At 42.2% G+C, this 25041-nt stretch overlaps 1 protein-coding gene and 1 long non-coding RNA gene across 2 annotated transcripts in view; both read left to right on the plus strand.

The window, feature by feature from the left end:
- Positions 1 to 25041, plus strand: part of LOC144588623 (uncharacterized) — a 297555-nt gene that overhangs the window by 75807 nt on the left and 196707 nt on the right. The window lies entirely within an intron of this gene.
- LOC144588839 (uncharacterized) overlaps positions 16573 to 25041 on the plus strand; it is a 209508-nt gene continuing 201039 nt past the window's right edge. Inside the window, exon 1 of the long non-coding RNA XR_013544570.1 lies at positions 16573 to 21407. This is a non-coding gene — a long non-coding RNA (uncharacterized LOC144588839). The remainder of the gene's footprint in view (positions 21408 to 25041) is intronic.

Genomic DNA, 25041 nt, shown 5'->3' on the forward strand with positions numbered 1-25041 from the left:
TGGAAGAAAATAATCTGTTATGACACAAATGTCTTTCACCATTTAAGGGGATGTCTCTGTAAAAAATGTAATACTGTACACATATCCTCTAGTTTGATGCTTTTCAAACTAAATCAGAGACATCATATTGGTCTCACTCTCTAACTATAAAAGAGTACCAGACTAAAAAAGGAGAAACTAGAACTGAGTCAAAACTTCTTGGAGCATTTTTCTTGATGTTACCACCATTTTGTACGCATGGAGATTGCTATCACCTTACTCCACCCATCTCCACAGCACTCCAGAATGATAGTGGGTCTGCTGGATTATGAAGGAATAAAGTCACAAAAATCTGGGATGGGATAACTAAGTTACTGCAACCCCTAATAGAGAATCAAGTGGAGTAGTCTGGAGAAATTTGGTGAAATGGACACTATCACAGGTAGAGCTAAGGAATGCTGAAAAACCAGTTGTGCACAATTCTAACGGAGACCACCTCCTCGAGAGTCAGGGTGATATTCTTAACCTGCAGTTCACCTGTGGACTGGGGTGCTTGTGGCACAGATGTGGAGAACAATTTGGAGACCAAACATACAGCCATGGCAAGCTGGGGATTTAAGGAGGGAGAGCAAGGGAGGAAGAGGAGGATTGCTGAGTGGATGCCATCAGCTGGTAGATGTTTGAGGCCCAGGTGGTGTTGGCATTGCCAGATCATTCCACAACCGGCTGGAAACCATCAAGCTCCAGGATCTGAATATAGGGTATAGAGTTCTTTGTGCCACCAGAGGAAACTGCCTCGGTCCACCAAGATGAGGCAAGATGACCGTGAGACAATGTCAGGTGAGAAGGCTGGAAAACCAACAATGGACATGCCACCAGCAAAGGAAGCAGCAGGGATAAGCAGCCACATCAGAAGAGCCTCCTGATCAGTACAATTTATGCCAGTTGACTGATCCTCCCCTATTTCTCTTTCCTCCACTCCTTGATACTCTGGTGAGCCTAGCCATGTCTGTACAGACTTTGGCCGTGCCTCCAAGGTAGAGTACCATACATATGGGGCGTCTGCCAGTGGTGGGGATTATCTAGGTGTACAGTGAAGGCATCCAGGCTGTGCTACTCCAGGGACAGCATCCAGCATCTGAGTGACTGCATCCAGCATCCTTGTTGTATCACTCCATGCCTTGCAAGGGGTTCTGTAACTGTTAGAGGAGGCAGGGCTCTGCTCCTCCCAGTGAAGGATTGTTGTGGACTAGTTTTGTTTGAATGAACTGTTTGGCACCCTAGAGTTTCTACATTTTACTGTTGAGCCATGTTGGCCCATCCTGAGTTGTGTTGCTCTAATAAAAGAGCTTGTTTCTGCAAACACTTGCTGCATCATGATCGGGGGGGGGGGGCACAGGAGTTACCATCCCTAGTCTCCTGCTAGGGGTTACCACAACTGAACATTTCATGAAGTTTAAAAATACCTACACAAGTATTAATGGAAGGTCATTTGAAGCTTCAGAACACCCGTGATTGAATCTGTGCCTTAGATGAAGCAAATCAGGAACATTCCAAAATGACACCATAGGATCCTCTAAAGTGAGCTTGGGGGCTCTGTGTATGTTTAATGCCTGGAGTGTGGTCTGGAATCTAGTGTAGATGTCATGGTCAACTCCAGAGCTAGGGAAGAAGGAACAAAATAATTCTACTCTCCCTACAAACTTTTCAGTGCAGAATGAAGGTCCTATTTATCTCAAGAATCTGTGTCTGTAATAGGCAGGTAGATATACGCTCCGATTATTTTTGTCAAACGTTTCTCTCATAATTATTGTGCATGTAACAAGAGGCTGTCTTGTTATATTCAGAGCCAGCCCTCTTACAGAAGACAGACTGATCAGTTCACCACTATGAATAGGAAAAGACCTTGCCCAGTCTTGCTAATGGAAACTCTTCAAGTGTAGGAGTCAGAGAATTAACATTGATCATGATATACAGAAAACATGTGCCTTCACACTAAACTTGGCTCCTGAAGAACTCTGTATATTTAAAGGAGAAAAAGAGAGAGAATGCATCTTCACGCTTCTGTAGCAGGAGGATGAATCTAGAGGAGAAATCTGCTGTACAACAGAAGTTGCCAGTGAGCACATCCATCCAGCATTAAGAAAAATAAATGTGTTGGCATTTATAAGAGCTCATTATTTTAAATTAGCCTGCAAGTGCTGTAGAGGAGAGAGTCACATTTTCTTGCAGCATTGACAACATTTCTGCATCTCCCCGGACACTTTCAAATGAGCTATCTGTTTTGTGCTAAATTTACCACAGGTTTTTTTTAAAGCATAAAAAAGAATACCATTATTTTTAAAAAAAGAAGAGGCATTTTATAAAATGAGGTTGTAACTGCTCTTCAGGGGAACTCCAAAGAAATATAAGAACCTAGATAAAATAAAATTATGTTGCACTGTCCACCCTACTTGGCGCAGCCTTTGTACAGTTGTCTGTAATAAATACTACAGTCATTCTCCATCATTCAGAAGCATATATCTATCAAGAAACACACATTTTTGGAGTTGATCCAACAAGGGAATCATTTAACTGGTGTAAAATAAGGCAGTCATGTGTTTGCTGCCATTTGGTGCTTTGCCACCTTCCTTGCCTTCCATTCCTAACTTTATTCCAGGCAGCTGTTTTGGGCAAAAGTTGGCTGCTAGATGATGGAGACTGGAAGGTGGGTTTTTTTCCTATCCTAGGTGGATTTTTTTTGGTATTACATTTGGTGTTACATTTCTCCTACCTATTCGCTTTTTCTCCAGTTTTGACATGCTGCATGTAGTTGATGCACTAAAATCCTGGTTTTCTCCACTTCTCTTTCGTCACTTCCTTGTGCGATGCTGGAGGCTTTGAACAAGAACATTTTCAAGTAAGAGCAGATGTGGCACACCCTGCTTTCTGTGGATTGACTCCCTTAAGGAAGCCTAGCAGCCTACTCAGGCAAGTGTAAGGGCATATATAGCCAGAACACCTCAGAGGGCACAACAAGCACAACACTCTCCTGCAATTCCACATGGGTTGGGAGAGCATAAAAAGCGAAAAGGCAGGGTGTCCAGTAGTTGGATCCTGGCCCCTTGCCATACCAAACCCTGTAGCTGTAGCCAATAAAATAGTTGTGGCCTACATGTATCTATAACTGGTCTTTGTATCAATACATCACTTGTGTATTATTTTAGCACAATTATTACACATTTCATTACCTTGTAATTTTGTGTGCAACATGTGTCACTGACCCTCTAGTGTAGATGACCTTGAAAAGGAGTTAGACTCACACATGGAATTTAGACCTTAACCTTATGCAGATGTTCAGAAAAGGGCGGAACATGTGAAGAATTAAACTGCCTTAGCCCTGCCCTTTGCTTGTTACTGACTGCAAAGGAACAGTAGACTGAAAAAGAGGCAGACTATTGCACATTCAGCCTCTTCACAAAGCCAGGAGCACTGAATTTTCAAGGTTCCTGATCTCATAGAGAAGCTCCAGAGAAGATGAAAGTTATGATCTACAACATGTAGAAGTCAACAGGTTGTTTACCTTTGGAAAGATGGAGGCAATTATTCATGTCTGAATGGTACAGTCACCATTATAAAGATCTCAAGGCCTTTATTAGCCCTAATGGGGCTGTTCACATTCCCTTGTGTTTCAGGGCAGTGGAGGAAGGGTCCAGGAGAAGATGAGAATTACACAGGCAGAGTTCCAGAGATGATTTAGCTGTGGATTATACATTGACAAGAGGCTGGACTAAATGATATTTGTGTTCTATCCAACTCTTCTTTTCTTTTCTACCACTTCACTTCTCTTTATTTTATTTTATTGTAATGTATTTTATTTTATATGTATGCTGCTTTTCTCCAAGGCCTGGCACACATGGTAGCCTACAATTTAAATTTATTCTAAAAATTTGCTAAAGAAATAATGCATGCTAGATCAGAAGATAGTTGATGGAAATTACAGGGCTTAAGCAAACCCAGGGGGCAATAATGTGAGGGAAATGCTAGAAATCCTTTTCCTCTTTGGCTATGATGTTTGAGCCTTTCCTGCTTTAAAAAAGCAAATAGACTCAAATCTACCTTAAATGGCTGCCCTTGGGGAAAAGTTCCATATCTGGGGAATACAGGTATAAAAGTTTCCCAAAGCAGCAACTAATATAACACTCACAGCTGAAATCTTTTCTTCATTTGAAAAGGTAGCAAAATTATATACAAGCTGTATGATACCATGTGGTTTCCGCTGCTGCTGAATTACAGCTCTGTGTGCTAACTTAAGTGCTCTATGGAACATGGCAAAACACAACCCTCAGAACTCAACTATTGATTATTTTTGCAACAAAAAAGCATTAAGAGTCAGCCTTTATTGCCAGTATTTTGGAAGAGATGACAACCAAAGATTTAAACAATAATAGTACTTTTCATTGTGATATATAGGAGTGGGTGGAAAATGCTTTCCTAAATTCATGTCTTACTTTACAAGAGATTCAAAACCCAACATCTATTTTGGGGTTTTGCTTTGAGCAACATCCTACAAATTAATTTTGCTGAAATCCAAGAAATCAATAACCTTCTGTTTACCATAGTATACTATAACAAATCCATTGCCTAGTTCCCAATTCTGCATCGGCACAGTCGACAGGTGACAAAAATAAGTACGGCGCAACTTCAGAACTATGGCCATGTTAGCATGTTAGAGGATATGAAAGGTTGTTTCAGTACTTCACAGTAGAAGTTGTATCAGTTCACAACAAGTAAGTAGCATTTAATACCTAATTAAAAGGTTTTACACACCAGCTGGGCATCTTCTATACATAGGAATGTTGTTAATCTAACCTTCTAAAGAATGCTGATTTATTAAAGGACAGGTTTTTTGACCATTTTTAAATCTTCACTACATAGGTAATTTTCTCATTCCTGTCAAAAGCTGGAACATCTTGAAACTCTAAGAGGTGATATATATGATTAGATTAAGCATATGTTGCTGTGTTTGCTAAGCTATATTACCTCAGACTGTGTTGTATGGAGGACTATGTATTTAAAGGCTCACTCATGTGAAATCAAAATTCCCCACTACACCCCTGTAAACAAAGATTCTGTCAGGAAGGTTTTAGCAAAGTCTCCTGCTAACACTGCTGCATTTTCATACACATATGGAATAGCATTCAAATATTTGCTCCTTCACCCTGGCTCTGACATACTCTGAATGAAGGTGAATGGTTTTCCTCCATAAAAAGGTCTAATTCTGTTTGAGTGAGCAGTTCAGCAAGGAGGAATATGTTACTACTGAGTGTACTAAAAACAAAGACATTCTAAAGGCATTATTTTGAAATAAGTAAGGATTTCAGCCTTTTCCCTTTCCAGCCTTCCTATTACATTTACATCCTACTAATCACAAAACACCACTTCTATTTTTTTCTGAACATGAGCACACTGAATAATAATCTCACTACACATTATATATATGCAAAGAAGTTTTTATATCTATACACATAGAATACTAATGAATTTAATAGAGAAGAAATGTGGGGGGGGGGGATAAGAGCAAAAAGCTACAGCAGAAATGTGATGGAAAACAGCACTGCACATATAAAGAAAATAATGAGGTTGAAATCATTTTACAAAGTACAATTGGACAAACTAGAAACCAGGACTGGGAATGGGTCACCTCATACAGCTTGAATTTTTTTTTTTTAATCTGAAGTGATTCAGCCCTGCACTATTGAGACAATACACAAATTTAAGAAACAAATAAATAAATATACCGTATTTGCCAGCGTATAAGATGACTTTTTTGGCCCAAAAAACATGCCTCCAAATGGGGGGTCATCTTATACGCTGGGTGCACTTCAGTTGGACCAGGATGGATGGAGGGAAGCAGAGCCGGCCATGCCTGAGCAGCCAGAGCCTGCCGCCAGAGAGCCACTTCCCCTCCTCCTCCTCCTCCTCCTCCACTGCTGCCGCCTGCCCGGCCGCTTCCCCTCCTCGCCACTGAGCCAGCGGCCTACTCGCCTGCCTGCTGCTGGAGAGCCACTTCCCCTCCTCCTCCTCCACTGCCACCGCCCTCCCGGCCACTTCCCCTCCTCCTTGCCCTCCTCGGGCCTCGTCACTGACCATGAACTTCCAGGGCTGGTCCGGGCAGAGCCCCGGGCAGCCGGCGCCGGCGCTGCAGCCGAGCCGTCCACTCTATATTTTGAGTGGAAATGTTGGGGGGTCATCTTATATGCCCAGTCATCTTATTTGCCGGCAAATACGGTAGTTGCAACTTGCTACACTAGGCAACAGGATTTGAAGCTTTGCATTGCTTATCATGGAGAGGAGGTTACAGATTTCAAAAGCCTGATTTATATTTTGGTTTATTTATTTACTAAATGGCAGGCCAGTTTTCTTCTAAGTCAAAATGGTATGCTGGGCAATAAATAAATAAATAAATAAGTGGAAGCTTTTTAACATTTATTAGCAAAAATCTTCTTGCATATCTGGAATTTATTTATTTATTTATTTATTTATTTATTTATTTATTTATTTATTTATTTATTTATTTATTTATTTATTAAATCATGCCCCGCCCCTCTAGACCATGTCTACTCGGGGTGCTTACGACATAAAATGGACAATATAAAATATAGATAATCATAAAATACAATTAAAATATTAATACAATTAGATTAAAAGTTAGCAAAATGGAATAAGAAGGAAGAAATAAAAAATAAAAAACTTAGCTGACTGGAGGGAAGGCCTGCTTAAATAGCCAAGTTTTTAACTGTTTTTTTTTTTTAAACACCCAGCGAGGGTGCCAGCCGAATTTCTGCTGGAAGGGCATTCCACAGCCGAGGGGCCACCACCGAGAAGGCCCAGTTTCTAGTTTTTTGCTTCCAAGCCTCTCTCGGCGTCAGACCCCTCAGCCGTCCCTGCTGGCAATGATGGGTGATTCGGGTAGATCTGGGTGGTCATGTTATGGAATGTTGTTCCTGTGGATGTTTTGTGGCTGGTTTCATTAACCCCTTCTAACTGAATGGGATTCGAAAGCAAATTGCCCCAATTTAATCACCATAAACGTTATCAGTTGCATGCTGAGTCATGGAACTTGGTATGCAACTTACAATGTCTATGGTGATTTCTCAACTTGGGGCGATTCAATTTCATAAGATTTGCTGTTTATGTTATGGCAGTGAACCTCGGTAAAAGGATAGAAGCCATTAAATGATTTACATAAAAATCTAATTTCAGTGGTGATTCCAGTGCAAAAATAAATCTAGAAAGTAAGAACCATTACCCCACTAATACACTCAGTCTAATTAGGAACATTATCATAACCATTTTTGATCTTCTGTTGATATATCTTTTATAAGAAGGAGCCAGCTACAGTATTAATACCTTTTATTAGAAGGGCCAACCAAAGCTTATTAAGGAATGTTTTAAACATCAGTTTGCCAAACCTTAAGGTTTTCTTCAGCCTTGTTCCATTAAAATAAATCTCATAGGAAGAAATATACTTTAATGCAATGCCTCCTATGATAATTAATTACTAAATCTATTCCCTGGAATGAGATGCAGAATGCAAGCAATTAAAAAAATACTACAGTATGGGTGGCAGTTTTGTTTTGTTTTAATCAGTGGCATTTTAATTATTTTAAGCAGTTGCTACTACTCATGAAAATAGGGATTGTGGTATATGTATAGTATCCTTAATTGCTTGCATCTTATTCTGTGCCCCTATATCATGGCATAAGTGTCATTCAACCAACTAATTAACCTCTTTTACTAGATGCTGTGCCCACCAAAATTTCTTTCTAGTTTATACTCAATTACCATATTCAAATCCCAAAGCCATATAGCTTCCTTAATGATAAGAGTGAATTGCCATCCTTTCCTGCATTGCAAAAGGAGGAGGAGAACATTGGGGAGATTTTGGCTATTCCATTCAAAATGCTTCATGCTTTAATTCCGACACATCAGGTTAACAAGGAGGCTGTTCAACTGAAAAAAAAAAGGCTCTAGAAGTGAACATAAATATAGTGCACAAAAGGATTAAGGCAAAGGATGAGGGGTTGAAACACAAAAGAATCAATTGGCGCTTAGCTCAAGATGTTCCAGTCCTACAAATCCCAAGGAGAACAATCTGCAGGGAACTTCCTCAAAAGAGTGGAATTACTTGTTCTCACGCAAGTGAACAGTTATGAAGCAGCAGGCAGTGGGTGAACAAGCCCATCTAATTCAGTAATGACTGTTTCATCAACCCACACAGAATAACAGTTTGGACCTCTTCTCATTGTATTCACAAGGAACATTTTTGGTGCTATCTGTCTGCCTGTCTGCTTGTTTATTTTTTTCCCTAATTGCTACCATTTCCTCAAATGATTTTTCTTTCTTTTTAACCCTTGTTGTCCATGTACACATTTGTCTTCACAACCAAGTTATCTCACTATTTGTGATAATCCGCCTATTTTGATCATTGAAATCCTTTTTGTTGTAAATGCACCCTACTCAGATATTCTTGCTGTCAGAGGTGCAAACACACTGGAAGGCTACAGGATAGTTAGCTGTTAGCTCCACCACAGTGGACTGCAATTTCTGGATCCTTCATTTGTTGAGGTCAACTTTCAGGGAGGCAAAATAATGGAAGGGATTTTCTGAATTTTTGCTTGCCTTCAAATCAGGTATTTAAATTATGGAGAGAGACTCCATGAATAAAGATGCTTAAGAAAGTCACCCTTTTTGTGTAAAGAGTAATGGAATTGCATGAGGAGTTGACAGATCTCCTGTTTCTCCCCATACCATCTTCATGTGTTTAGTTAAATATCTCAGGGAGAGATATCTTTAATCTCCTCAGCCTTGCAGGCAAGGTGGCAGTGAATTGCTACATTCTTCTCCTCACCTGAGATCACCAATCAAAATTTCCAGCTGCTCTCATATTCTTCTTGAGCAAAACATCCAAAATCACAAGCACATGATAAAGAAATACTCTTACTAAACAAAGTAAATTGCTACTTTGTTCTATGGTCGTAAAGTCATGTCCAACTCTTCGTGACCCCATGGACCAGAGCATGGCAGGCCCTCCTGTCTTCCACTGCCTCCTGGAGTTTGGTCAAATTCATGTTGGTAGCTTCAATGATACTTTCCAAATATCTTGTCCTCTGTCGTCCCCTTCTTTTGCCCTCACACTTTCCCAGCATCAGGGACTTTTCCAGGGAGTCTTCTCTTCTCATGAGATGGCCAAAGTATTGAAGCCTCAGCTTCAGGATCTCTCCTTCCAGTGAGCACTGAGGGTTGATTTCCTTTAAAATGGATAGGTTTGTTCTCCTTGCAGTCCAGGGGACTCTCAAGGGTCTCCTCCAGCACCACAATTCAAAAGCATCAATTCTTCAGTGGTCAGCCTTCTTTATGGTCCATCTCTCACTTCCATACACTGCTACTGGAAAAACCATAGCTTTGACTATGCAGACCTTTGTCGGCAAGGTGATATCTCTGCTTTTTAAGATGCTGTCTAAGTTTGTCATTGCATCCTCTCAAGGAGTAGGCATCTTTTAATTTTGTGGCTGCTGTCACCATCTGCAGTGATCCTGGAGCCCAAGAAGGTAAAATCTGTCACTGCCTCCATATCTTCTACTTCTATTTGCCACGAGGTGATGGAACCAGTGGCCATGATCTTAGTTTTTTTGATGTTGAGCTTCAGACCATTTTTGGTGTTCTCCTCTTTCACCTTCATTAAGAGGTTCTTTAATTCCTCTTCACTTTCTGCCATCAGAGTGGTATCATCTGCATATCTGAGGTTGTTCATATTTCTTCCAGAAATCTTAATTCCGGCATGGGATTCATCCAGTCTGCCTTTCGCATAATGTATTCTGCATATAAGCTAAATAAGCAGGGAAATAATATACAGCCTTGTTGTACTCCTTACCCAATTTTGAACCCATCAATTGTTTCATATCCAGTTCTAACTGTTGCTTCCTGTCCCACATATAGATTTCTCAGGAGATAGATAAGGTGGTCAGGCACTCCCATTTCTTTAAGGACTTGCCATAGTTTGTTGTGGTCCACACATAGTCAATGAAGCAGAAGTAGGTGTTTTTCTGGAACTCTCAGGCTTTCTCCACCATCCAGAGCATGTTAGCAATTTGGTCTCTAGTTCCTCTGCCCCTGTGAAATCCAGTTTCTACTTCCGGGAGTCCTCGGTCCACTTACTCCTGAAGTCTACCTTGGAGGATTTTAAGCATAACCTTTCTGGTGTGTGAAATGAGTGCAATTGTACGGTAGTTGGAGCATTCTTTGGCAGTTCTTTGGGATTGAGATGTAGAGTGATCTTTTCCAATCCTCTGGCCACTGCTGAGTTTTCCAAACTTGCTGGCATATTGAGTGTAGCACCTTAACAGCATGTTTTAAGATTTTAAATAGTTCAACTGGAATGCCATCACCTCCACTGGCCTTGTTGTTAGACAAGCCTTCTAAGGCCCACTCGACTTCACTCTCCAGGATGTCTGGCTCAAGGACAGCAATCACACTGTCTGGGTTGTCCAGGACATCCAGATCTTTCTGGTATAATTCCCCTGTGTATTCGTGCCACCTCTTCTTGATGTCTTCTGCTTCTGTGAGGTCCCTATTATTTTTGTACTTTATCATTTCCATCTTTGCACAAAAGGTTCCTTTAATATCTCCAATTTTCTTGAGCAGATCTCTGGTTTTCCTCCATTTCTTTGCACTGTTCATTTAAGAAGGCCCTCTTGTCTCTCCTTGCTATTCTTTGGAAGTCTGCATTCAATTTTCTGTAACTTTCCCTATCTCCCTTGCATTTTGTTTCCCTTCTCTTCTCTGCTATTTGTAAGGCTTCGTTGGACAGCCACTTTGCTTTCTTGCATTTCCTTTTCTTCGGGATGGTTTTTGTTGCTGCTTCCTGTACAATGTTACGAGCCTCCATCCATAGTTCTTTAGGCACTCTGTCCACCAAATCTAGTTCCTTAAATCTGTTCTTCACTTCCACTGTGTATTCATAAGGGGTTTGGTTTAGATTATACCTGAGTGGCCCAGTGGTTTTTCCTACTTTCTTCAGTTTAAGCTTGCATTTTGCTATAAGAAGCTGATGATCAGAACCACAATCAGCTCCATGTCTTGGTTTTGCTGACTATATAGAGCATCTCCATCTTTGGCTGCTCTGTATAGAACCTTTGACTGTATAGAGCTTTTCCATCTTTGGCTACAGGTTGATTTGGGCAATACCGAAATCAATCTGATTTTGATATTGCCCGTCTGGTGATATCCATGTGTAGAGTCACCTCTTGTATTGTTGGAAAAGAGTTTGTGTGATGATCAGCTTTTTCTCTTGTTCTTTTTATCTCTTGATTCCCTACTTTAGCTATTCCCTATTCCAGTCCCCTATAATGACAGGAATATCTTTCTTTGGTGTCAGTTCTAGAAGGTGTTGTAAGTCTTCATAGAATTCATCAATTTCAGTCTCTTCAGCATCAATGGTTGGTGCATAAATGTGGGTTACTTTAATGTTGAATGCCCTGGATTCGTATTGAAATCATTCTATTATTTTTATGATTGTATCCCACTACAACTTTTCTACTCATTTTTTGACATGAGGGCTACATCATTTCTTCTACGGGATTCTTGCCCACAACAGTAGATATGATAATTGTCTGAAATGAATTTGCCCATTTTAGTTCACTGATGACTAGGATGTCAATGTTGATTCTTGCCATCTCCTGTTTGATCACATCCAGCTTCCCAAGGTTCATAGATCTTACATTCCAGTTCCTATGCAGTATTTTTCTTTGCAGCATCGGACTTTCCTTTCACTTCCAAGGGTCTCCGCAGCTGAGTGTCCTTTCAGCTTTGGCCCAACCACTTCATTAGCTCTGGAGCTACTTGTCCTGCTCTTCCTCAGTAGCATGTTGGACGCCTTCCGACCTGAGGGTCCCATCTTCCGGCGTCACATCTTTTAGCCTTTTTTTTCTGTCCATGGAGTTTTCTTGGCAAAGATACTGGAGTGGCTTGCCAATTCCTGCTTCAGATGGAGTGCATTTAATCAGAACTCTCCACTATGACCTGTCCGTCTTGGGTGTCCTTGCACGACATATTTGCTACTAGACATCATGAAACCATGGAACTTATAGAGGAGATGACTCACCAGATCCACACTGATTTAGTGGGCCTATTCTAATTGCAACTTATTACAATAAACAAGAGGATTTCAGTCAGTAATTAGATAACACTAGGAATGTGACTCCCCCAACCATTCGACAATTTAAAGCCTTGAGATGAATTACATGAGTCTCACAATTGGCCAGGCCTTGCTCTGTATATGCTTTGCTTCTCAGAAAGAATGGATTCTGTGTAAAATTGAAGACCTTAAACTAAGCAGGTGGAGACCTTTGTCTTACTCTAAGGAGAAGATGAGGCATTTTGCCAATGATTCCTTATCAGGGTACTGTATCTTAAAGTGTCTAGGCATTCACGAGGATGAGGAATTTTGTGAAGATTCTTCACCTCTCAGATGTTGCCACAATGAATTCCAATAGCTATTCATCAAAATCATTTGAGATGAACTGGGGGGTTAAAAACATCTGTGGAAGCAGTTTTCCTCCTTTATTTGCTACCTATTGCACGACCAAGTGTGTGAAACTGTTTGCTCATTTGGAAGCTGTTGGGGATGCGTGATGAACCGCTTGCAGGATTCCCCTCATGCAACTGTGTTAAGGAACAAGATTCTGCCCATAGGTTTTAGACACTAGATTTCATGGTTCTTCTTTCCACAAGTCCTAATCGATTTAGAATTTATGCAGATATTTGGTGCATCTTAAGCTGCTTTCATTTTTGGTTGCTCCATCTGCAAACAAACAAACAAACAAACAAACAAACAAACAAACAAACATAAGTCCCTTTAAATATGTGTGTATGTGTGTGTGTGTGTGTGTGTGTGTGTGTGTGTGTGTGTGTGTGTGTGTGTGTGTGTGTGTGTGTGTGTGTGTGTGTGTGTTAGTCAGATGGATGGGGTGAAATGGAGTCCTCATAAAGCAGGCCTTCCAGTTGCATAGACCTGTGTAAGTCCATTCAGCATAATTTCAGTAGAATTTTCCCTGTTAACGCAGAGACATTGGGAATGGGAAGGAGGGTAGGAGCACACATCCCAATCTCCTCTAGACAACTACATCTGAAAGGGTTCCTGAAAAGGGTTCCTGGCCCGTTGATTATGGTTTTGGTTTGTTGCTCAGTCTGAGCATCCCCTTGGTTCCCCCTTCACGACAACTCAGGAAGTTCCTGCAAAACTGAAACCTTTTATTTTGACAAGCACCCAACTTAAAGGGCCAACAGGCCCAGACAGAAAAAAAAAACCTACACAGGTTGTCAGGGAGTTCAATTCACTCTCAGTCTCCTCTTCACTCTAAGTATGTCTACTGCCTAGAGCACAAAACTTGCTCCTTGACTAAGTCTAACATTTCTTACAGGTGGGCCTCAGGAAGGGAGTGCAGCAACAGGGCTGCTGAATGTAGGCTGACACTTCTTCCTGAAGGTGAATAGTGTGAATCCCTTTTCTAGTCAGGCTGTACTGTTGAGCTGCATCTCCTCCAGTTCCATACATGCAGTAGGGCTCTGCACTGGTGCAGCTGAACTTCAAGCATGCCTGGTTGGCACATTCAGTTGTGTGAAAAGCTGGGCATATATGGGTTGGACCAGGTGGTGTGTGAAGGGCCTGTGAAGGTGGAGGGGGTGGTTGGGTCTGAGGCAGATGGTTTTGGTTCTTGAGCTGTTGGCACCGGGCATAATGCTGGTTTTCCAACTGGATGGCCTTATGATGCCAAACTTGATGTCACACCAGATGTGGCCAACCTTCTTGATCAGCTTCAGCCAGTCCCCTATGTTTTGGTCAAGCATCTGTATCTTCTCCCAACTTTCTTAGGAATGAACCTCTCATGAAAAGATCTCCTCCACCCTACATGCCTCCCAGTCAACAATATCTGCCCATAGGTCCTCCTCTACCAGGGCTGGATCTTACTTAAGTAAAAGTCCTGCTGTGACCACACCTTGCATGGTCAAGGGTATCTCCTCTGGCAGGGTTGTCTCTGCCCCAATCTACAGGTGATCTGCACATGGGGAAGGTTGATGCCCATTCCAGCTGAGCCAGCAGGAATCTCACTCTCAGATTGTTTGAAAACTGTTCTAAAGTTGTGTCTTTTGGTTGTACTCTTCCTCCAGATTAAATATTGCCCAGAATTCTATTGATTTAGGTACATGGGCACAGGTGAAATGACATAAATCACAGCAGAAAACTGCCACTAGTTATGAGTTGATACATGTATCCCTGATACGCACCAGCCTGCCCAGCTGGCATGAGGCAGAAGTGGTGACTTGTTAAAAAGCAGCAATTCACTCCCATAATTTTCACCATGATACCAGCATAATTAACCAAGACAGTTTTGCCCAATATAAATTAGAGATCTGCAATGTCTTCAGATAAATGTGTAAAAAACAAAAACAAAACACTGAATCAGGGTATTTGTTTATTTTTAAAGTGACCACAGGGTGGAGCAAAGAGGTACTTACTTTATTTTCTTTAGTGCACATCTATCCCACCTTTTCATTATGCACTGCTCAGGGAAGCTTACAATCATCATACAGCATAATAAAAACAAGCAAAACCAGATTCAACTGTAGCATTATCAAAATCAAATAAAAGTTGTAATAGCCATAAAACCATTAAAAGCAGTTATGTCTACACACAGTTAGAATGATTACAATAAAATAAACAATGGCAAAAATCCTGTTACACAAAAAACATAACTATTAGGAACAACTTGCTGTAAGTTAAGAAATCTTTCTAGGCACTATCTGTTCCACACCAAATCGTGCAACTCAGCATCAAACTTCCATGTGTTTGTTGTGAAAATCTGAAGATTTGATGAAATGACTATAAACACACACACACACCAGGCACCTAGAGATTTCATAATTTCAGAGAACTCCCCCTGACTCTTGTCTACAAGCCCTGAAAGTTTGGTGAAGTTTGAGTTTTGGACATCCAAATTATACGCCCACAAATAACAGGACAGTTCTCCCCAGGCACCTAGAGACACCAACAATGCAGCAAAGCTTCTCCCAGCTCTTCTCTACAGTCCCTCTAGGTTTGGTAAAGATTGGGATTCAGACCTCTGCCTTATATATCCACAAAATGCCACTCTCAAGTGCTCTTTAGCAGCTGGCTTGGGGGAAATTCCAGCACTGCCACAAGCCAGCTGCTAAAGGGCACTTTCACAGGGGGAGCCATTTTATTTGTTTGTGTGTTTGTTTGTTTATTTTATTTTATTTGTACCCCACCTATCTGGTCTTACGACCATCCAACCTTGATGAATTATGATGAATCATCATTTTTTAAATTTGCGCCCATCTCTAGTGATACTTTGAAGCAATATTTAACCCATCTCAAGGAAACATAAAACTGTTACTATATTAAGCATAACACAGCTGGTGTGTACAGCTTATGGCTGTCCAGCCAGCAAATGCTCTGTACTACAGAGTAACAGGAGTATTTTGCCTTGACTCCAATTTGCCTGCAAAATGGCTGAAGAATAACTGAGCAGAGAAAGGTCTCCTTGCCAGATAAAAGAACAAAACAAAAACCCCATCAAGAAGGTCAACTTCCTAATGTCATTTTTTAAAAAAAGTTTTAATCAACATTTCCTGTTGTTCCTTATACACCTGCATGGCTTCACAGAGATTTCAGTCATAAATTCCTTTACAAACATTTATGACACTTATAAAAAAAGGAAGAGATTTGAGGAAGCTGGAAACTGTAGTGCGACAAGAATCCCTTATCTCTGCTCAGTCCACAGTGAAGTGTGTTAAAATGATGGATGAGAATTACTGTTTTTTCTCTCTCAGCATTAACAGCATTTCCTATCAGCACCAAACCATGCATTACTGATAGGATGTGTTTCTTTCAAGTAAGGTAGGACTCCAACAGAGGAGCTCTAGTAGTGTCAGGGAGGAGGGAAGGCAGGCTTGAGTTACTACTTGTTAGAAATCATTCTTTACAAGACACTGCAGTGTTTGCTGTGGGTGACTATTTATTTCAAGGTTGTCACTTGTAAAACTCACTTACCACCCTAGACATGCAAAATTGTCAACTTCGGATTTTAAGGAAATAAATAAATGTTGTCTTCTCTGGCAAAGGACATGATGTGGAGCCAGAATGGGGATGGCAGGTCTCATTGTCATTTGGAAAAGTTACTTTGTTGGATCACAGCACCTCAGACCTCCCAGCCAGGCCCCTGCCTGTGACCAATGATAAGAGGGAGGGGAAGAATCCCTGTTTTCCTGTCCCTTTTTAGATAGCTCTGCATATTTGGCCCAAGGAGATAAGCAAAAATGGCAGCACCATGGTAGTAACGAGAAAGTGGACCTCCTCAGGAGGAGACCATACACTCCCATTTGTGTAACAGAGTTTTAACTAAGGATCCAGGACCACAGATACGGCTACTGCATAATCAGATGCATCAACGGTATAAATAATTCTACCAAGTCAGCACCATCACATTCTCTTAAGCTTTCAGGGCCAAACACTAAGACTAGTGATAGTGTTATGCCAAACAATTTACCTTAAACAAAAGATTGAGACACGAAGGCTTTTCTATTGAAGTTCATTTTATTTACATAAAAAGGAAAAACAAAAACAGAGCGCCACTGCAGTTTGGCGGGAAGAAAAACCAATTTCACCTTAATTGTGGGTGATTAGGATTTCTTCAAAGAACAAAGGAATTGGTACAGTCTTATAGCTGTCCCCTCAGGGCGAGAGGGGTGGGCCTTTGAGGTCATTAAGTTAGTTAGCAACAATTCATTGGATTAGTGAAAACACATTTTAGACATGCGCAGAACAATCACTTTCCCTAAAGGGCCCCTTGTCTCAACATTCCATGCTTATCTAGCTTTTAGCCTTGAGTTATGAAGAAAGAAAGCAAGGAGAAGGGGGGTCGAGGAGCCTGTTTTTACAAGGCTGGATAATCTCTTCTGAATACACACACAAACAGCTTGTTTTTCTTTTTCAAGTAAGAACAATCTTTTATGAGGCAATTGCCTCATTTGAATAAGTCAAACCTTCACTTCTATCAATTCCCCCGTTTTCTTTTTATAATTTCTTTTGACTTATTCACAATTATGAAAACTCCCCCCTCCCCCAGACCAACCAAAGGTGTCTTTCACTTGGACAATTTTCATAGGAGCCCCAGGTACAATCGAACTTTACAGGCACCTTCCTGAGGCTTGCAGGGCGTGGTAGATTAGGTGACTAACTTCACACAGTTTCATACAGGAACAAACAGGTGAGTTTCTAGACTACACTTGCTGCTATTCTCCATACCATGTTGTGCTGAACCCAGCCTATTCCACCACATTTAATTCTAGTCCAGCTTCCATTACTAATTACTGTAACACGGAATTCAATCCAAATTCTCTCAGGGTTTTCTCTAGGGTCGTAACAAGTTTGAGTTCCAAGGGAGTCCTGACAAATTTTGTACTCTACCTTGTCAAATGCACAGGAGGCAATATTATCAACACAATTGAAGATGGACTTATAGGTTAAGGTCTGCTGTTCCCTGCTTCCCTGCCTTGTCGTTATTACACAGGGGCAGGTGGATCCTGTAGCTTGTAGCACAAGGCTCAAGAAGAGCCCTAACACTATCCTTATTTTGCCATCAACCCGTGGTCTGCCAATAAACAATTGCCTGATATTTCTCCAAGACATTAGAGGGGTGGGCTTTACCTCCGCTTGTAGTGGGAATTCCATTCCTCGTCCTCTGAATCTAGACTGGGCATTGACCAGGGGCTTGCGTTCTTGCACTTCTAACACGTTTCGTGGTGCACCGAAGATGCGTAACGGAGCCATCCCTTGGGAATTGGTCTCTGCCTGCGCCGAGCTATCAGATTGAATTCTCCACGGACAGCTTGCAATTGGCATTTTTACAGCCTACAAGCTTCAGTCCACAACCCTTCAGGATATCTCACCTTAAGCACATACCACCTCAAAGCCGGGTTTTCGTCAAATTTAGTTATTCTGGCACTCCAATGGTGAGGGCAAAAATGGCAATACAAATAACAGTAAGGCTCAAAAGGATCCAATCCTATCAGGGGGTCTTTAAGTTTCAGATATCACCTGATACTCCGAGTAAACTGCCGGGAGGTGAAAGTATGAGAGTAGAAAGACCACTTTCTTCGGGGAATGACCTAGTCGGAGTCTGACTCTGATCCAGGGCTGATGTTGCTATCTCTGATTTTAATGAGGGGGCACTGCTTGCAATCTCGGTTATGCCAGAACTCTAGACTTGAAGCCAACTCAGTGCTGGTATACAAAGTTCCACGGCCCTTACCTCGTACCTCTTTGCGTACCATCAATTGGTTACCACAGGCCAACCCTTTGTATTCAGTGTCCCAATAGGAAGTGGTTTGTATCTGTACCTTCCACTCTTCCACCTCCCCTTTTGGTGTTCGACTAATTGAACAGGAAAACCAGGGACAAATTCTACCTGTTATATAGGGAGTTATAGACATTACTCTGACAGCAATTACCCAAATAGTGGTAACCTGGGCAGGACAATGAAATCCGACAATCCTCATTCAAAACCCTTCTTCTTCAGAGCAACTATCAGTGTCAGTACTTTCATAAGGTTCTTGATCTTTAAAGATTTTCCTTTCCTCCTCCCAATCAATGGTCCCCTCGTCCTCCAACACTACTTGATCACCAATTGAATATCTTCTTAAGAAATAGAGTCCCCTAAGACTCCTGTCTATTCTCAAATGTACCTGCCAAATTTGGACCAGATTATTAACTTTTCTTACTTCTATATACACACTAAAGAAAGGACAATACTTATGCGCTAACCGACTAATGGACATTACATATGTCGTTTAAAAATAGTCTTTTAGTCCGTCCTTGGACACAGGCACAACTTTTCACCGTCCCTCAGGGTCGACTGCGCGCTTGGCTCTGGTATAGTGAGTCCAACCAGCTTCCTCAGTTTGGATGACAGTCTCTGTTGTCAACAGTATCTGGAACGGACCAAGCCATCTTGGGGCGAGCGGTTCATTCTCCTATGCCTTGATATAAGCCCAATCCCCGGGGTGGAAGGAACGCACTGCTACCTCCAATAGCGTCCGTTGCACTGAAATGCCTCGCTCCCTGTTATCGGAGAAAATAGAGAATAGGGCCAGCAAATACTTTCTTATAAAGGCATCCTTGAACAAATCTAAATTAAGGCTCACTCTCTGTGTATCTCTGTGCATTAACATCCCAAATTTCCATTCTGCACAGGCTTCAAAGGGCGAGAGTCCTGTAATGCTATACAGCTGCTAGGGGCAAACCCTTCGGTCAGGGCAACTGCGCTTGTTGCATCAACTATTAATTTGCTCTTTCAAAGTCTGGTTCATCCTTTCAGTTTTTACCCCTGTTGCTAACCATTGATTGGATTAACCCATATCCAATAAGATTTTACAAACTGTCCCTGCCGTTGCCCGAGCCGTAGGGTATGCCTCTACCCAGCCAGTGAGCTGATCAGTTATTATCAAACACTGATTCCAAAGTCCTGACTTTGGCATATCAATAAAATTACATTGCAAATGTTCAAAGGGGTGGATGGCCAGAAGTCGTCCTCCCATTTCTGTTTTTCTCGGGTTATTCTTATTTACTCTCTGGCAAGGAATGCAGTGGGCTAAAATGGTGTTGGCGTGTGACCACACTTTTCTTCCCTGTATATTTTTGCAGAAAGGCTGAGACCAGAGCCTTAACTCCCCAGCGTCCTCCCTCGTGCAATGCCTTGAGGACTTCCCTGACCACCCCCTCGGGCAGCCATTGTCTTCCATCTCTCAACTTTAGCGTGCCGTTCACCATTGTAGCTCCCTGCTCCTCTGCTAATTCAAGCTCTTTTTGTGAATACACCAAAGGGGCAGTGATCTCTTTACTGGTAGGAATAAGGGCTGCTAAGAGGGCGGGATTCAATTCTTTTCCTGCCACCTTTCTTGCCACTTCGTCAGCCAGCCGGTTTCCTACTACCTCCGGGGAGTTTCCCTTCTGGTGCCCTGGAATGTGGATAATAGCTACCTCGGACGGGAGGCTCAACGCTTCCAGGGTGTCCAGTACCAACTGATGGTGGGCCAAATTCTTTCCCTGGGATGTAAGTAGTCCTCTTTCACTCCAAATTTTTCCAAAAACGTGGACTACTACACATGCATACTTAGAGTCTGTCCAGATATTTACAGATTTTCCTGTGCTTATGTCTAGAGCTCTTTTAGGGCATATAATTCTGCTGTCTAAGCTGACATGGACGGGGGAAGGGGTCCAGATTCAACTTCGAACCCCCCCATCCTCTCTACCACTGCATATCCCGTTATTCTTTTCCCATTCACTACTCTAGAGGAACCGTCAGTGTACAGGTTCCATGTTCCCTCTATTGCCTCTTCCTGTAGGTCTTCCCTAAACTTTATCTGTAGACCAGTCAGGGCAATACCATCATGTTCATTACACAGTTCCTTCCTGACAGTTTCTGATAAACCCTCAGTATTAGATCGAGTTTTTCAAGGAGAATAGCCTCGATCTGTAGCAGCCTACTGACCATCATCCACCGCCAAGGATAGTCCTATGCTGGTGTGAAGAATGCAGGACAATCGCTTCCTATGTTGCATTTACTCCTGTTCTCACATTCTTCACCTTAAAACTGGAATATATTTTCTCCTAACGATTTCCGGATTTAGGCTCGATGTAGTTGTTTGTTATAGGAATTAAACCATAACCCATAGTTTGCAAGGCATCCATGCCAATGATTAGATCCTCTGTGGCTTCTAGATAATTCACTCTCAATAAAAATACCACACATTTTAATCTCTTAAAACTGGTAGTGACCCCTGAATGCAAAAGTGACTTCTAAGGAATTCCCACAGAAAGTGCCTATGTAAAACAGGCAAACCATTCCTGGTGTGAAATCAACCCCCCTTGTCTCTCCAACTCCCACTTTGTGCATCTGGAGCAGCAAGGAGGGTGATCTGAACATTCCCAGCAATTCTGCTTGCTATCTCTTATCTACTAACCTATTTCTTTCTCCTGTCTCCAAATTCTCTTCCCTTGCATTTTATTTATTTATTTATATGCCGCCCACTCTACCCAAAGGTCTCTGGGCGGCTTTCTCTATCACACCTCCAAAGCCTCCTTTTCAATTCAGACTTTTAAACACGTACTTCTGCCAATCAATCCACATACTGCATCTGTCATTTTCCTGCATGATTTTCTGTGGGATTCCATAGTCAACAATTCCCCTAGTGTCTTTTGTGTGTGTGTGTGATTTTCCCATTTTCTAACTACAAATTTTACAGATCCAGAAGTGTAGCTTTCCAATAGGCTTTTACAGCCCCTTTAGATGGAAAAGAATTACCCTGTCAATCACTAAAGTCTGCATGTGTTTATACAGTCCTAACGCTGGCCGGGATCTCCCTCCCTCAACACCAGGCGATTTTTTTTTTTTCTCCTACTCTGTGCCTACTCTTAACCCTTTATACCCCAGTAAGTTTAACAAGCCAAAAGAGCTTTTTCTCACTCCCTGTTCTCCATTCGCTCCTATTTCTCTTAGGACTCCTCCTGAGGATTCCATTTCATATACACTTTTGGATAACATTCTCTGTGTTTTTCATGAACTTTGAGAAAGTTACGTTCCTTCTTCTCTTTTTAATCCTTTTTCCTGTCAGCTAACTGTAGTGCTCAGCTTAGAGCAAACAGTTCTGCTGTCCGAGCTGGCATGCACTATTAAGGACTCCTTTCCTGAATCTCCTTCCTCCTCTAGCTGCATCGCTTGTTACACACTTATTTTTCCCTCCTTTGTAGCCTTTCCTTTCCCATTTCCCCTCAAAACTCTTTATCTGATCTTGCAACAACTTTCCTTGCCTTCTTTACAACATACTCTCTCTCTCTTTGCCTAGCTTCACCTAAGTATTTCCTGAGCCACCTTAAAAGTGAACACAGTCAGGGCCCCTTGCCCCTCCTTTCTCTTTCCCTTCTCTTCTGAGCGGGTAGGGCAGAGAAAAACTCCTCCAGTTTTCTCTTCTTGCTACCACTTTTTCCTGAATCTTCTGGGTCCAGCCCAGTGTTCCTTCGCATATTGCGTTTTAGCCTTTCCAGATATTCAACTGAACCTACGGTTGACCAAAAAGCCAATTTCATGCTAACAGTCTTAGGGACTGTTGCCTCCAACCCTTTCAACAAGAACTCTTTCATTTCTGCACTTCACCCTCTGATATTTTCATCCTGAAAATCCCAATCTCCAGGGGTTACTCCTGGAAGGGATTCCCCGGCCGCCTGTTCTGTTCGAGCGGCAATTGCCAGAGTCTCCTAGGTGACTCCGGCCAGCTGCTTACAAATGTGCAGCAGCTCTGTGGGCTTGTAAATCATAATCCCTAAAGCATCTCTGAGACTTCTCTGAGTGGATACTGGGCACTAACTCCCTGCTCTTTCATCTGCCGTGCCTGAGAACGGGTCACTGGTCCCTCGGACAGCGTCCCGTCTTTATTTTCGCCATCCCCCTCCTTTTCTTTTACTGAGGTGGAGCAGTCCAATTTACAAACTCCAATTTTGTCATTTCCTCACCTTGTAACTTAGAACCTATCAAGTCTCTACTCACTGCCAGTTTTATTTCTTCTCCAAATTTGATTAGGTACCATATCCAAAAATCTACATAAGGGACACGGGGCGGATGGGCCAAATTTTGGCCCTTTAGAACGAATATCAAATTGTGTCTAAACTCCAGAGCACATGGACCATTCCCTTCTCTGTCTGAAACTCCTGTACCTTTTTACAGACTCCCAATGCAGCAACAGCTTGCCCACCGCACTGTTGCCAGGAATTCCTAACTCATTACCACCCCCCCACAAGAAGGCCTGGAGTCGGGGCGTCCCCCTCGGAATTCCTCGGTCCCCTCTGGACCTTCTTCTGGACCCCCGCGGGCCCTTTTGGAAGTCTGTATTCCCATCCCACGGGAGACAAAGACATAAGGATAGGGAGGTTGCGTAGAGAGTAAGGGGTCTCTCTGACGCAGACACAAGGAGGGTACAGACAACAGTCGCACACCTTGGCCCAGGGTCCCGGACTACTTCAACGGCCACCTCTGGGAACCGCAAGGTCACTCACTCTTCATTCACACAACAACAACCAACCCTTTCAGAGTTTCCCACTACGACTTACCAGGTCCGTTGATCTGCTGGCTCGTTGATTCGTTGGCCGGCCGGCTTAAAAAAAAAACTCTCGCGTTCGTGCCTCTTTCCGAGTTCTTGATGCCAAGCAGCCAAAGCGTCGGCAAGGAAGCGGCTGCCTTAAAAGAAGGCAGAGGCGCCTTCCGATTCACTTCACCGCCGCCTGTTCTGCCTGACCTCAACTGGATAAAAATCCAGCCCCAATCGGGGCGTTTAGAAATCCCGGACGAGCCCCCAAATTGTTATGCCAAACAATTTACCTTAAACAAAAGATTGAGACACGAAGGCTTTTCTATTGAAGTTCATTTTATTTACATAAAAAGGAAAAACAAAAACAGAGCGCCACTGCAGTTTGGCGGGAAGAAAAACCAATTTCACCTTAATTGTGGGTGATTAGGATTTCTTCAAAGAACAAAGGAATTGGTACAGTCTTATAGCTGTCCCCTCAGGGCGAGAGGGGTGGGCCTTTGAGGTCATTAAGTTAGTTAGCAACAATTCATTGGATTAGTGAAAACACATTTTAGACATGCGCAGAACAATCACTTTCCCTAAAGGGCCCCTTGTCTCAACATTCCATGCTTATCTAGCTTTTAGCCTTGAGTTATGAAGAAAGAAAGCAAGGAGAAGGGGGGTCGAGGAGCCTGTTTTTACAAGGCTGGATAATCTCTTCTGAATACACACACAAACAGCTTGTTTTTCTTTTTCAAGTAAGAACAATCTTTTATGAGGCAATTGCCTCATTTGAATAAGTCAAACCTTCACTTCTATCAATAGGGAGAAAGCTTCCGTGATCCTACATACACAACAGGCCCTTGTGACATCCCAAAGGCAGAGCAGAGGAGTGTTGAGACAGCACCATTTCTGGATCAGCTGATTATGAATGTGATCAAAAAGTAAATGGGTGCAGAATCTTGGTGAAACCCAGCTAACCAGGTAATACAGAAAACCAGTACTGAGGGCAGTGGCTTCTTTGTTTGTTTTTTAGCTGCAAAATGTGTCCTGCAGCTACAGTGGTTGCTGCTATTGCCACTGAGATTTGCATTCCATATGCCTCACCTAAAGCACACTTGTCATGATGGGAGTATGAGCTGATGTGAGGCCTGAGAGAAGCTTTGTGCCGCCCAACAGGGTTGTCTTTTCCCCAGGCTCTTGAACCACAGCTACCAAAGCCTTTTACAAGAAGATGTTTCACAAGTTCTGATTCTGTGCTAAATTCTCATCCACATTCCACATGGCATGATACCTCCATGCCATATACCTACTAACTTTTTACTCTAATCAATGCCCATTGCTTTTAGCTTTTTGATGCACTGATGCTGAGCAAATGGACTGCTCACAGTTAGTGGACCCTGCCACCAGTTGAAAATGTGTGAAAATGTTTGCGTAGGCTTTAACCCCACCTGACACATCAAGGGCAAACTTCCTCTTCCTGTCATTCATCCTGAGTTTTGTCTTACCAGCTGTAGAACCAAGAAAGCAAAACAATGCCTTGAGACTTCAGCTGGTGCCCTGCCATCTACTAACCCTGCACAGAAGGAGATCCTAACAGGAACTGGAAGGCCAAGGCCACAGCGAAGCAGAAACTAGAAACCATGTGTGGAAATGAGACAGAAAAAGAAAGGACCACACTTGAGGAAATGAAACATTCAGAACTAGTAAGACAGAGCAGTTAATTCTCAACATAGTTAGCTGATTTTCATCAAGGGAATTTAATTAGAATTATACTTCATCTTCTAATAATAGGTATACCTATGGGAACTGTATCTCCAAACATTACTATATAGGTAGGGTTGCCAGATACATGGGTACTAAAAGGAGGACATAGAAAGA

This window comes from Pogona vitticeps, chromosome 4, assembly GCF_051106095.1.
Source record: "Pogona vitticeps strain Pit_001003342236 chromosome 4, PviZW2.1, whole genome shotgun sequence".
In the NCBI taxonomy this organism is placed as follows: domain Eukaryota; kingdom Metazoa; phylum Chordata; class Lepidosauria; order Squamata; family Agamidae; genus Pogona; species Pogona vitticeps.